We start from the raw sequence: 12,109 nt of genomic DNA, 5'->3' as shown, positions 1-12,109 counted from the left end.
CCCCACCATATAATTCCCTCACACAGGCTTTTTATCCTGCCACCTTCAACTGAACAAGCTAATAATCAAAATTATTCAACTATTGACACTGTTCTCTGTTCACTCAAGTCATTTAACACCTGCCATGCTTGACCTGGTAGTACTGTAACATCCTTGCTTGTTAATCGAACAAATATCAGCTCCCAAATGCCTCTGGCTCGGCAGAGAGAAATGGTGTTATCACAATTATCATGAATCAGTGCATCCAACATTGTTCCATATGCCTCGTTTTAAGCCAATAATAATTTTAATAATTGGGTTATGGCTGCCCCAAGCAATCGGAGAAATCCCTGAATTAGTGTCAGATGAGCTGATGTATCCACTCAGACGGGTGAAAAGCTGCACACAAGGACTTGTTTATGCCTCTAAAGCAGGGGAGCTTCCCTAATAAAGGTTTCCATCAGGTAGGGCACACAGATGTGGCCACGGAGAGCCCAGCTCCAAAGGTCACACTGCCCATACTGCCAAGCAAAGCGTCTGCCCCCATAGGTGCTGCATGCTTTTGGTTACATTTCTGATGGGCTGTTCATGCCTCTGCACACATCTTGCAGAAATAAAGGTTTTAAGAGAGGTATGGGACAGGGAGCTTCATCACCCCATGTTCCTTCCATGGGAGAGGGAGGGAGGGACAGCACAGCAGGCAGAGGCTGTCATATCTTGAACAGAGGAGATTGTCCCGGAGATCCTGAAGTGACTTTTTCTCTCCTTCTTTACAACTGCAAAGGAAGCCTGGGTGAACAGCAGCATAAACTGAAGGCCTGAGCTGGTGCAAATGAGCTAAGTTTTTTATTTTTTAATTTCCATTAAAAGGCAATAATGACTGAAAGAGCTGCCAGCTCCAAGGCTGCTGTTGGTTTCTTCTATGAGACCAGGATCTTTTTATTTGCTTGCATTTTCTTGCAGGTCACCTGGCTTTAATTCAAGCTGAGCAGTTTAATATTCAATGAAAGAACATGTAGTATGCCTTTTCCTGCACTTTCACATCCTGCACCAAAGATCCTGCCTGTTTGTTTACCTCGCTGGGAAATTTATGCATGTTTTTTAAGCACCATCAATTACCATTCACAAAACAACTAGCACATAATTGTGCGTATTTTCAGATCAAGGCACAAAAGCTTGTGCCAGTACCTGTTAGATTTGATAGAACAAGGTCACAGAGAAAAACATTAAGAAATGGAGACAGAGATGTCAAAGCATTTCCAACGGCAACAGCAACCGCCCCGCTCGTATCAACAGGGGGGAAATGGAAGCATAAAACAAATTGCATCCAAATGATTGCAATTGGAGCACATGTGTTATGGGAAAGGTTTGAAGTTAGCACATGTGCTGATATGGCAATATGACGATGAAGGGGAAGAAAATTCCAGCATTCAGTGTCTTTGCAGCACAGATGGTTGGGTTTGCTTTGCTGGCCTAGTTGCTCATTAAAATGAATCAGATGAATCTGGCTATCCCAAACTGTTAGTATATGTCTCTGCCTTATTATTCTGTGCTTTGCAACAATGATGATACTATTCTGCCCGTGGGCCAAATAATGCTTCAGCGTGGATCACACAATATTCTGGTGGTGGGCTGTCAGCGTCTTGACTAACAATCCACTCTGCAGTGAAATCTAGGAAAGGCTGCAAGACACCAACTGGATCATATCTGGGCAAATCATGTTTTGCAAAATCACTCAGTAGGTACTACACAGACCATAAGAAACTATGTGTGATTGATTACAGCATCACAAATGACACCCACTTTTGGGAACTTACTTGCCTTTCATGTTTGGACTGCATTGAGTGGCAAACTAGCAGAGTATCTTTTATTTTTGTGGTTTTTTTCCTTTTTAACATGGCAAAGGATGTGTATAATGCAAAGAACATCACAGGTTTCCTCTTCTTGTAGTTTGGTTTTTTTTGTGGTTTTTTTTTTTTTTTTTTTTTTGTTTTTTTTGGTTTTTTTTGTGTCTTTTTTTTTTTTTTCCTTTTTTTCTGTCCTTTTTTTCTCTTTTTTATTTTTTCTCCCTTCCGGAGACTGAATAATAGTTATGAAGAATGGGGTGATATATGGTCCCTCTACACAGTCATAAAGTGTAAATTTCCAACATGAGATGCCTGTGGGGAGGGTAGATTTTCCTTCAGCCTCACAAGTCCCACTGATGTTAATAAAGGAGGCATGTCTGCAACACCCCTCACTGAATAATTTACATCTGCACAGACAGAAAGTCAGAAGGCAAAGCTGGAGAAACATCAGAAAGCTGGCTTTAAATCAAGTCAAAAGTTTGCCTGTGTTTGTGGGTGGTTTATTATTATAAAAGGAAATCAATGCAAATTGAAATTAAAGCTGTCCGCTCAGCTTTGAGGGTTTCAGGAAGGGGTTTAACGGGAGGGGTAGGAAGGTAATATGTATGAGGCATGGCTGAAAGTTAGAGATTTAAGGAGGGAAATGAAATGCAAAGGTTAAATGAACAACAAAGAGTGATATGAACTACAAAACAAAGTAAAGTAGTTCTTCTGGAACTCCTTTCACAAATATATTATTTTGTTCATTAACAAAGTTGTATCAACAAAGAGGAAAAGAAAAATCCAGTAAATTTGTTCAAAATAATGGAAATTTGAGAATAAAAAAAATTATTTTGAGTTAGTGACCATGTTTTAGACATACAATTAGTACCAAGCCTTCAAAAGAATACAGATGCCAAGCCATAGACTGCCAGGGGTATCATTAAGAATACATCTTAAGAGACTGTGTTCCTAGAGGCACAAAGCAAAAGAGGCACATGACATGATGGTACCTTAGCCAACCCTGGATGGACCAGCTGAGGTGCAGAAAGAATATTATTCTGTTAGTGCAGCCATTTCTTACTGCTCTGAAGATGCACTTTCACTGAATACTCAGCATTAGCATCCTGTCCAAAACTTAACTAATTTCCTATGGATGACTTCAAGTCACTATGAAGAGCTCTAAAAATTAATTTAAGTCAGCAGATGACAAAGCTACAGACCTCCATAAGAGATAAAGTTTTGGATCCCCTCTGATTTTCTGGACAAGGAGGAACTGCGGAGATTTATCAGATCCAGTCATTTAAGCCATGGGTGAAACTTGCAGTTTCTCAAAAGGTTTTGGCTGCTGTAAATCAGTTGAGAATTCACATGTCAGTTTCACCATAGCTTCACAGAGCCATAGCATGGCTTGAGCTGGAAAGGCCCCTAAATTTCACCTCATTTTAACCTCCCTACCATGGACAGGGACACTTTGCACTAGACCAACTTGCTCAAAATAGACCTCTTTACGGGGCTGGACCCCTTTCATCCAGCTGAGGAGATCCAAATATGCCAAAAGGCATATTTGACCCATCCCATATTCCTGTCCTTGTGTGTGTCTTAAACAAGACAAAACATTTCCACCGTTTTTTTTTTTTTTTTTCCCCTTTACTTCTTTTCTTCTTCTTAAAGAAAGAATATTGGATAACTAACTTGATTTTGAACACCAAATACTTTTGCTGGAGATTGAGGTCCTGCTGCTGCAAAACCACTCCATCAATGCAGAGTTTAGTTAACATTTGTGTGTCAGGGATTTTTGCTGTCGTCCCTCACTTTTCCTGGGTGTTACTTGTTGCATCCTGGGGTTCGGGTTTAGATTAGGGGTTTTTAATTTATGTTAGATAGCCAAGTTCTGTAATCCTGTGCAACCCCGTGTTTTCATCTCCCCACGGTGGTTCGCTCCTTGCTGCGTGCTATTGGAGCTTACCCCAGTCACTCCTGCGGACACTCCCTTCGTGTCCAGACTGTTCCCCACCAGTCACCCCAATCCCACATTCCTATTAGCCCAGGGACCCGGGAAGGCCATGGATCCTCTCATCCCGCCCCTAATAAAGTCCTACACCACCAGAACCCTGGCGCCATTTTCTCCCATGTGAGTGCCGGGAGCGGTTGCGTCTTTCCACCGAACCGCGCCGCATGACCAATAAACCTTTCCAGTCCAGCACGGAGTAAATGGGCAAATTCCTTACTTCTTTGCCTGATCCCTAGCACACGATTTCAGTGGCTGGCCAGCCCACGTGCCCGGGACATGGAAGCCATGTCCGGGAACCTGGACAACCTTGGCAACACGTGGAAGCTACACCACAGCCGGGCTCCCAAGAGCTGCGTGCGGCCAGGGAAAACAAAGCAACGCTGCATTACTGTGTCCACTGAGCTAATGGCATAGCTGCCTGGAAAATACCCAGTCCCCTTCAAGTTTCTGGGGTGCTTGATGAGTAGTATTCCTACTGACTGGCCCACATCATCCTAGAATGGGTTTTCTGTCCTGCACCCTTCACTCCAGGACTGCCTCTCGTCCTTGCAAACACATCTGTGACAATGACACCTCTGAGACCTTGTTTCCTCTCCTCTGCCTGTCCTTATTATCCATCCTGCTCCAAAAGAGCTGTGTAAAAGTTTCCATGATCTGTAATTTCATCATGACTAAGGGTGAGCTGTATTATTTTGGTTCTCATTTTACATTAAGAAGTAGGGGAAAAGTGCCTTAATCCAAACTGAAGTGACCACTGTGTTGCAAAGCTGACACATCCCACATAGATCTTCTTGTGATAAGCAGAATCTGTTTCCCAGTTCAGTAAGTAACAAAATTATGGGGTTTTTTTACTTCTTTTTTTAAATAGAGTTTTTTCCCCTAAGATACCAAGCCTGGTGATAGTTTAGTTGGAAAATGCACCATCTGAACAGATGGAGGGAAAATCTTTCACAGAAAATGTATACCTATTTCTTTAACTGAAGTTTAAGATGTTTTTCACTAAGTAGGAACCTGCTGAATATTTAAAAAGGTTATTGCTCTGCCATTATCACTACACCACCGTGAAATTACAGAGTGATTTTGAATGAAACAAAATGAACTTCACAGAAGTGTCGGGTGGATGTTTATGATAGCAAATTGTCCGACTGTTCTTAAACCAGCTGCTTTCAATAGGAAGTGGGCTGTCTTTCCTCAGTTCACTCCTTTTTGGTTCAGAGCCAAGAACTGGGAAAAAAGAAAGAAGTTTGCAATAAATGCAGAAAAATGGAGAGGGGAAACTGAAGTTAAAAGGAAATAAAAATATTGTTTTACTAAATCCTCTGTATTTCACTCTTCAGTTTGATGTCAGTGTCACATAAATATTTTTGTTTCCTGAGAGGAATAAAAAAGAAATCTCTGGTAAGGAATTTATGTTTATTATAAGTGTAATTTGTTTATTTACAAGCCTGGCATAAAATGGTCAAACAGCAGGCAAGATAATGTATTCTTCTTGGAATCCTAGCCCTGTGCAGTTCCTAGGAAGCAATTTAGTGTTCATAGAGAAATATCTAAGCAAGAGCCCAAGAAGGAGGGCAATCTTTCCTTACATTTTTATGTATTCTTGCTCCTTGGCATCCCTCTATGACATCTCTCCATAATTCTAATTTAATATTATTAATATCTTTTCTACAGAATCATGCTTTTTGTCAACCAAGTGCAGGAATTTTGAAGTTTAGGTATTTTCAGGTTCAATAACTACACTTGAGCTAATTGTTCTGTTGCCTCTACAGTTTATGAAGAAAAAATATCTGATTGTGAGATTAATCTGTCCCAAGCTATTTATTTTTTAGAATGGGAGAGCTGAGTGAACAGGATGCAGCTTTGCCAAAAATTAGCTGGGAATTCTGATGGCCAAGAGGCTGAGCGGGAGTCACTAGTGTTCCTGTGCAGGGAAGGAGGCCAGCACCATTCAGGGCTGCGTGAGCAGGAGATGATCGGGGAGACAGAACTTGTCAGGCATAAGGAGAAGGTGGAAGTTTCACTTTAAGAGAAGAATAAGCTGGATCTTACTGCTGTCTGCAGCTACGTGCTGCAGGTAAGGAAGCTGGAGTCACTGGTGCAAGTTAGAGGTGGGAAATTTTGTCTACATATTTGGAAAAAAATCTAGATGGTGATGAGGGTGGTGAAGCACTTTATCAGCTTGTGAAATCTCCTTTTCTGGGGATGTTCAAAGCTTGACTCTACAATGCACTGAGGAACCTCATCTAATTGGTTGTGCTTTGAGAGGTGGTTTGAACTAAAAGCTTTCAGATGTCTCTCCCAAGCACATCTGAATCTATGATTTGTGCTCCATAAGTTTGTGCGGACTTTGCAATTACAAAGAAAACCAAAGGACCATAAAGAAAATTACATGTTCCCATGAAAACTTCTCCAGCTTTTTTACCTCCTTCATTTTTGTATCTTCTGAGCCAAATTTAATCACTCTTTTATCTCTACATTTATTGGTGTGCTCTCTAACCATCTGCCAGTGTAGAGGACCACAGCAGCAGTGCATCTATAGTATGACAAGCTGCTCTGTTACTAGTTTTTGTATTTGGCAGTCAAACTAAACTATCACAATAAGATTACAAATACAGATGCCCTACTGTGGCTGAGACAGAACCATTTTTCCTTTGCCAAACAAGAAAGAACCAAAAGACTTGAGGAAACAATTATTTTTATCTGATATGGCCTCAAACCCCAAGAAAAAGCACACATCTTGTGTGTGGAAAGAAACAATTCAGTCTCTCACTCTCCCATTGATGGAGAGACAAGGCTATAACCAACAAGGTGATTTCAATTTTATTTCATAAGGTTTTGTTTCCTTTTTCTTTCTCAGCTTTTCTTATTGAAGTGAAACAAATTAATGAACTTTCAGGGAGACCGCTCTGATTCAGGGGTATACTTATCTGTGAAATAGTTTTCCAGTGAGTTTAATAGCAATCCCTGAACTGAAAATACCTGCAATGAAAATCCTGTTAGCCATCAGGAACAGATTAACACAGCTTGAGCTGTCCAGAAAGACCCCCAGGACCTGGGCTGGAGTATCAACATTGAGTCTATGTCCCAAAATCTCATTGTTTTCAGTGTGTCAATCAAGAATAGTCAGAGAACAGTGGTCAGACAGGTGGAAGGAGGAAAATGGGGTTTACATGTGGAGTGACTGAGATATTTTGGAATCTCCAGCCTGAATAATTCCAGTTGAGGGAAACTGGGACAGAGGTCTGTAAAGCTGTGACATGGAGAAGAAAGAGTGGAAAGATTCCTACTGCATCTTATAATGCAAGAATTATGGGGATCAAAAGAACCTGTCAGAGAAACAACAGCAATTTCAGCTTTGCACAACATGTATTTAAGGTGCTATGGGATGCTGTGGGTGCTACAGGTTGACATCAGCTCAAGTAAATACTAGGTTTCACAAAGTTCTGCAAAATGGATCTCTCTATTAAATACAAATATCTAGCTCAAAGAATTCCAGGCGCTGAAGTTTCTGAATTTCTTACAGAGCTTGATTCATTGAGGAAAGTCTCTACCTTGTCTTGTAGCCCATACCTGAGTTTCTGGTTTCCAGTAATTGTTGGTGACAATGGCCGGATGGAAGACAATGACTATTCATATGACTATTAAATGCTTCAAAAAGAATGCAAAAAAGCTTCTGAAAAGCCAGTATTTGCCCCAGAGACAAACTGATGTGGGATAGATCTTTGCCTCCATGCTTTCGAGATTTGGTGCCACCTTGGAACACAGACACATCTTTTGAAAATTGACAATTTCAGTCATTCTGCTATCAGACAACAGTGAGAAACAGTTTTATATCTTGAAAAGATATAACAACGTGTTCTCTTTCATTTTCTGGCTGCCACAGTTTCTTGCCATTCATTAAGACTATTATAGTGAATAATCATATTGGGAATTTAGCATTAGTAACAGAAAATATTTACAGATCACTCTTTAGTCAATTCTTTATATAAAGGATAAAAAAAAGACTTCATTTTGTTGGTTGTGGAAAGGAAGTCCATACTATATCATCATCCTGCTGGGATCCAAAAGACAGGATGAAAAAAAAAAAAAAAAAAAACCTAAAATGAAACTTATAAATCCATATTTAGAAGCCTGTGTGTATACCCTAAAATTTGTCAACAACTCAGAGGTTCCCTGTGGAGTTGGCAATAGAATTCAGAAGCTGTTACAACACAGTTTGAGGTTTGAGTGGGCTCCTCTTTTCTGAGCTGACTGTACTATTTGCAGTTTTGTGAATGGCTCTACCACAACAGATGCCCTGAAGCTTATACCTATCTACAAAACAGATAATTTCCTTGAGGAGCAATACTTCAAGAAAAACTCATTGACACTTGCATTCCACTCATGTCATCTTATCTTCCTTTTTGTTGTTATTTTTATTTTATTTTATTATTTACTTCTTTTTTTTAGGAATTGTAAGGTCAGATTCTTTTCTGAGAGGGTGGTAAGGCACTGGGACAGGTTTTCCAGAGAAGCTCAATGTCCCATCCCTGGAAGTGTTCAGATCTGGGCTTGGAGAAACCTGGGAAGGTGTCCCTGCCCATGACAGGGGCTTGGAATGAGGAAAACCCCTTCCAACCCAAACCTTTCTCTCATTCTGTAATTAAGATTTAATGGATTACTATAATTCTAAATTCAGTCTGGTTTTTTTCAGTGTTCCCCTGGATGCTCCTGTTACTTATGACTATTGGGAGAATCATCAAAGAAGTGAAACATCTTTCTTTCTGGTATTTAGTATATAAAAGGAAAAATATTTAACTCCAGATCATATGGCTGTGTTAGACATCTTAGGCTCCCTTTGCTGTCAGCTTGGGAGCAGCTGGACTAGGACACTGCTCACCTCATGATCTCAGGACACTGAAGATGGATCAAATTAATCATTCTATTCAAATTCCCACTTCTCCCCATTGACTGTACTAAACATCACAAGTCAATGTAACATACTCAAGCTGTGTGTGTTTAATCCCTTGACACCATGCTCAGAATGAAACAACTTCACTTTGAAAACCTAATATCTCATTTATTCTTTGTATTTTTCACATGAAAGAATAAGGATAAAATACTGAGTAGAAAGAAAGAAATCTCAATTTGTATTGGAATTACTATTACTAATTCAGTATTTTACCCCATTTCAATAATTCAGCAGTGATCTTTTGTCCTTAGACACATGAATAGTAGGACCACAGAAAAGATAGTTGCAGTAGAACCGAAGAGTAGATCCAAGTTAAAAGTAAAATAAATAAGATCCCCAAATTTTCTATTCAGCCAAAAAGCAATTTCTTTGCCAGAAAACATTTTTTAACATCTGCCATCTGTTGGTTTTAATTTTTATTAGTTTTGAATGAAAATGACACTTGCTGTAAAGGATTGATGTTCAAATTTAGCAGTACATAACACACCAGAATTATAACTTGTTCTCTACAAAGCACTTTTTTTTTGTTGTTTTTGCAGTCCCTGGTTGCAATTTTTTTATATGACTTATTAAAGCAAAGTCAAACATTTCTAAGTAACATTTTCATGAGTCAGAGGTGTTGAGTTCATGAATGTGATTTTAACTTTAGCCAGAGCAGCAAGTGGCCTGCACTTCTGAAAGTCAAGCTATCGAGCCTGAATTTAATTTGGCCTTCGCAAAATAAATAGATGAATTGTTTTGGCATTTCACAAGCATTAAAACAAACAAACAAACAGATGTTGTTTGGAATTAAAAACTAAATAAAACATAGGCTCTAGAGGAACCATTTCAGTGGAATCACAACATTTTACTTTTTTCTGTTGGAGCTCAAAAAATCTATTTACTTCCATACAAGGGTGGCAACAGAAATGTTTCGCAAAAAACTGAAGAAACAACCCCAAACTGGCATTTTCACAGCACAGTTAACAACATTTAAAAAGAGGAAATAAAGCTGCATGATACCATATCTATTTCCTTCAACACTCTCACTCATCTGCTGACCACACAAGACTCCATGTCAGCTGTGAAAGCCATAACACTCACAGCACAAGCCAGAAGCTCCACATATAATATCCCAAAATGCTTGTTAAAATTGGGCAAGAAGGAGCTCCAGCCTTGCCTTCTGCTCTGGATTTTGCATTCTGACTGTCAGTATGTTGACCAAGTAATTTTGTTTCCTTGCATTCCATGGAATTTTTTTTTTGTTTGTTTCCAGAGGTTTAATTTTTAGATTGAATTACTGTTTGCAGAAGATAGTTCAAATATGTTTCCTTGTAACTATTGTAATAGGACTTCTTAGTATTATTGCCACTGATAACAAATCCATTTAATAGCTGCTTTTCATGTTATCTGTTCCATACATCCTGTTTTTAATGAAGGATGGTTTTTGACATCCTCTATACTCACAACCCCAAAGAGCAGATATCATCTTTTTTTAATTTCATTGTAATAATAGAGGCTACTTGAAGGCATTATTCTAGATATGGAAAAAGATTTCAAGATCCTGAGGTAGGTGTTTTTTCAGACAATACTATCAAACTCCTTAAGCTGAGAACTAGGTTCTCATTGAGATTAATATCTGACCTAAAATTCTGATTATTTTATGTTGAATGATTTTTTCTCCATCCTTTGCCTTGAGCACCACAGTCATACCATTTGGGTTTGCTACACTCAAGTATAGTTTTTTCCATTTACAAACTCTCTGAGAAAGATAAATTATCTCTATTCCACAGAAGAATAAAATATGGCAGGCCAAAAGCCTTGTCTGCAGTCACATGGGCCATACTCAAGAAGGAGAAGAAAGGTAAAGTCTCTTGTTATCCATTGTAACCCAGCCTGCCTATCAGCCAGGAAAAGAAATGAAGATTTGCATGAATAGCTCTTTAGAAGTTTTTAAATAGATAATGTCCCAAAAACACATTTAACACCAAGGTTTAAATGATGTTCCTACAACAAGATGCTGGTTGGAGGATTTGCATTGTTATTGCTTGGCTCATGTTGACTGGGTACCATGTTATGTGCAAAATCCATCTTTGAGCACTAAACCAGAACTGTTTGTATCAGTGCAGTGTGTCTTCATCAGGGATGTTTCAAATCTGACTGGTGACATACAATGATACATATTTCATCTGTCTAGTTAACACAGGCAACTCTACAGAAATCATCTCTGTATTCAGGGAAATTTTCAGAAAGAGTAGTAGTGAGCTGTGTGTCTGTGTTCACATGCATGAGATTTATATTTGCAGACAGTTGACAAGTCTTGAGACACTTCTTCTAGACCTCCTTAGCTTCTTTGGATGCCTTTGGATATTTGTACAGAAGCATAAGAAACATATAAGTGTGTTTTCCAGAGCTGAAATTCCATCTGTGTAATTAGACCTATTTAAAAATCAAGTATTTGGCCTAAATTAACTCATAAGATTTCTTCATTAGTCCCCTCTTGAGATACATTCATGCCATGTGAAGATCTCTCTGAGTTGAACAGAATGAACTGACCTGTAAAGATGTTTTTTTTGTGATAGAAAATTATACTCACCAAACTTCCAGACATGAAACCTACAGATTATTTCCACTTTGGAGTGACACTCCAAAGGCCCTCTGAAAATTTAGCCTTAAAAGCACCTTGGAACTTGCAATCAACCTACCTGGTAAAAATGACCCTTTCTGACAAGTTCAGTTTCCAACTAAACTGTTGAATGGCTCCTTATCACTAGGAAATAGCATTCACAGGAAAACACATAGATAATATTTTCATAATGTATATTTAAAATAACCAGTCAGGAATTTTCACCAAAAGTTAATTTCAAGGTTAAATAACATCAAATCTGCTTGAGCACTTGCACTTTGTAATGGGAGGGCTTTAAGAGGATGTAGCTCCATGCTCATCTCGTCTGCACCAAGGTAAATATAGATCGGGAAAAGCCTTTGCAGAGAAGGTTAAAAATGCCTTATTTGTTTTTTAAACCAGGTTTACTATAACTGAAAACTATCACTTCGCATACTCCAGAGGAATTTTTAGAAATATTTCGTTTACTCAAAAGCTGAAAGTTTGCTCAAAAGGTGAAATCAATTTATGGGGTGCATAGCACACAGAAATAACAACTCTCTGATACACATAGTCTTTTAAATAACATCCTCTATGAGGCACTAAAGCTTTAATATCAACGATATTCCTGAAATGAGGGTAGTGAAAAAAAAACAAAACATGAAGTGCAGAAACTGCTATCAATTCCAGTCACAGTGGCAGAATGACTCTAATAGCTGAGACGTTTATGAGTCATAAATTACCATTTATAAATG

The sequence above is a fragment of the Vidua chalybeata genome, chromosome Z (genome assembly GCF_026979565.1).
Source record: "Vidua chalybeata isolate OUT-0048 chromosome Z, bVidCha1 merged haplotype, whole genome shotgun sequence".
Classification (NCBI taxonomy): domain Eukaryota; kingdom Metazoa; phylum Chordata; class Aves; order Passeriformes; family Viduidae; genus Vidua; species Vidua chalybeata.
The sequence above is the reverse complement of the archived record's forward strand: the minus strand, read 5'-3'. Positions refer to the sequence as shown.